At 41.7% G+C, this 3180-nt stretch overlaps 1 pseudogene; it reads left to right on the forward strand.

The window, feature by feature from the left end:
• The first annotated feature begins 2340 nt into the window (after nt 1–2340).
• Nucleotides 2341–2928, forward strand: LOC100959610 (annotated as a pseudogene).
• The last annotated feature ends 252 nt before the right edge of the window (nt 2929–3180 follow it).

Consider the following 3180-nt stretch of genomic DNA (forward strand, 5'->3'; position numbering starts at 1 on the left):
AGGTTACTGTGAGCTGTGACTCCATGGCACTCTACCAAGGGCAATAAAATGACACTGTGTCTATAAAAAGCAGAAATAATAATTCCTAATTCAAGACCAGCCTGAGCCAGAGTGAAACCCCGTCTCTAAAAACAGTTGGGCACTAGGGTGGTACCTGTAATCCCAGCTACTCGGGAGGCTGAGACAAGAGAATCACTTAACTCCAAGAGTTTGAGGTTGCTTTGAGCTATGATGCCACAGCACTCTACTGAGGGCAACAAAGTCAAACTCTGTCTCAAAAAAAAGAAAAAAATTCCTAATACTGGTGCTATTGTGCTGGTTCCCTGTGCCCAAAACAAATGAGGTCTTCTGTACCTACCCTCATATCGACCCATTATTGCACTCATTACCCATAACTTGTAATGGGGCTGTTCCCTGCAGTATTATTGATACATTGCCATCAGAGTATCACATTTATTAATATATCTAGAAGGTATTCTGGCAATTGATATTGGCCTTAAAAGAAAGCTTTAAAAGTAAATGGATACTGGTTCCAACCAAATATACAAACTACCATTGGTGTAGAAATAAATAATAGGGGATTTAAACAAATATACATTTCAGTTATTTGGAAAAATACCCCAAACAAGCTATTCAGGAGATGCAGGTGGTTGACTGTTCTCTCCCTTTCTCTCTCTCTGGCTCTCCTTTTTTAACTAGCCAGGCAGCTAAAGAGCCCATTCTATCTCTACTCAGCATGTGAATTTAGGGAAATCTTTAACTTCTGGATGTTGAAGTACTCATCTTTATAACTAAAGGGACAGTCCTGCCACCTCCCTGCATTGTGAGAAATGAAAGGTTTTATTGTGTACTGAGCTCACAGTAGTGATTTGAAAATTATTAATGACCTTAAAAAGTTTTACAAATCTGGGGAACATCTTAATAAAATAAAAACATCAAAACATACTTCTCAGGGGAATTTGAGATTTAGATATGACTAAGGAGAGCACTGGATTTGAGTTAACATCATCCATGTGGCCCCCACTTCATCTTCCCCTACAGGGTCCTCTGGCTCAGAAGGCTCCCTGACAGGATGGCTGCCAGTGATGTGGCAATAGGAGTCATGTTCTCATCACAGACTGTGGTGGGAATTCTAGGGAATCTCTCTACTTACCAGTATCTGCTGATGGGCTTCTCTGCATACAGGATGCGGTTCACAGAAACGTTCATTAAGCACTTAACTACAGCCAACCTATGCCTCCTCATCTGTAAAGAAGAGCCCCAGACAATGGCAACTTTGGCATCGAAGGATTTCCTCAGTGAATTTGGATGCAAACTTCTTATCTGTCTTCACAGAGTGGGCAGAGGAGTGTCCATTAGCAGCACCAGCCTGTTGAGTGCCCTCCAGGCCGTCACGATCAGCCCCAGGAACTCCAGGTTGGCAGAGCATAAAGCAAAAGCTCCCAAGTATACTGACCCCTCCATACACCTGAGCTGGATCCTCTGCTTGCTTGTACATATCATCTTTCCATCTTTCTGACTGGAAAATGGAGTGAGGTAAACTTCACAGGCCAAAAATACTATGGATACTGTTCTACTATTCGTCATGACAAAAACAGCAACATAAAGTTTGCATCTCTGCTTTTGATCCCTGATATTTTCTGTCTGGGCCTCATGCTCTGAGCCAGAAGCCTCATGGTTTTGATCCTGCACAGGCACAAGGAAAAGATAAGACACATTCACAGGACCAATGTCTCCTCCAGATCATCTCCTGAGTCCAAAACTACTAAACCCATTCTTCTCTTGGTGACCACATTTATCTGTTTTTATACCCTGGGTTGTATTTTTCAAAGTTGTGTGAATTTTAGTTATCGTCCCAGCCTTTTCTTGTGAACATTACTTCACTGGTTGCTTTCCACCTGTCAGTCCCTTTCTGCTCATGAGCTGTGATTCCAGTGTGTCCATGCATTATATTGCCTGGATAAGGAATGGAAACCCCCCTGAGTTTATAAGAAATGTGTAAATGATCAACTTCAGCTCAGTGTTGAGGTCTAGATTTCTTCTTACCCACAGAATAGTTCCCACCATTCTGAAATACTCAGATTAAAAGAGAGTGGATGTACTCATACATATGTATTTGTATGTTATAAATATTTGTCTATGAGCATGTATCTGTGTGTGTAAATAGCAATCAGATTATGTTTATTATCTAACTAGAAATAGTACTGAAATATTGCACAGAAGAATAATAAATTTTGTATGAACATTAAGACTAATTTGCTCGAGGCAGCGCAAGTTCGTGAAGGCTCTGGGCGGGCCGCGGCCCGCAGACACCTGGCACGCGCCCTGCCCGCCGCCAAGATGCCGAAGAGGAAGGTCAGCTCTGCCGAAGGTGCGGGGAAGGAAGAGCCCAAGAGGGGTCGGCGCGGTTGTCAGCTAAACCTGCTGCTGAGAAAGTGGAAACGAAGCCAAAAAAGGCAGCAGCAAGGGATAAATCTTCAGACAAAAAAGTGCAACCGAAAGGGAAAAGAGGAGCAAAGGGAAAGCAGGCTGAAGTGGCCAACCAAGAAACTAAAGAAGATTTACCAGCAGAAAACGGAGAAACTAAAACCGAGGAGAATCCAGCCGCTGACGAAGCAGGAGAGAAAGAAGCTAAGTCTGATTAATATCATATACCATGTCTATCAGTGGTCCCTGTCTCCCTTCTTGTACAATCCAGAGGAATATTTTTATCAACTATTTTGTAAATGCAAGTTTTTTAGTAGCTCTAGAAACATTTTTAAGAAGGAGGGAATCCTACCTCATCCCATTTTTTAAGTGTGAATGCTTTGTTTTAAGAGGTGAAATCATTTGCTGGTTGTTTATTTTTTGGTACAACCAGAAAATAGTGTGGGATGTTGAATTAATGGGAGGCTTTGACTGTCTTGAGTGTGAGCTTAACATTCCATAGATGGGGGTTAGTTTTTATATCCTGTAATACAAAGCATACTAAATGACAATATGCTGTCCAGTCCTGCATTTAATGTTTGAACATTTTAAATTACTTCTATTCCCGTGTTGTTTTATAGTAGAATTTTTCCTAAAGAAAACCACTCCTGTGATCATGGCTCTTCATGTCAGAACTGGGTACCCTCTGTAACATCTTTGGTTGTGGTGCTCCCGTCTTCCTAATAACTTTGTTACTGTGCTGTGAAGGACTGA

This window comes from Otolemur garnettii, unplaced genomic scaffold, assembly GCF_000181295.1.
Source record: "Otolemur garnettii isolate 467f Iridium unplaced genomic scaffold, OtoGar3 scaffold00212, whole genome shotgun sequence".
In the NCBI taxonomy this organism is placed as follows: Eukaryota; Metazoa; Chordata; class Mammalia; order Primates; family Galagidae; genus Otolemur; species Otolemur garnettii.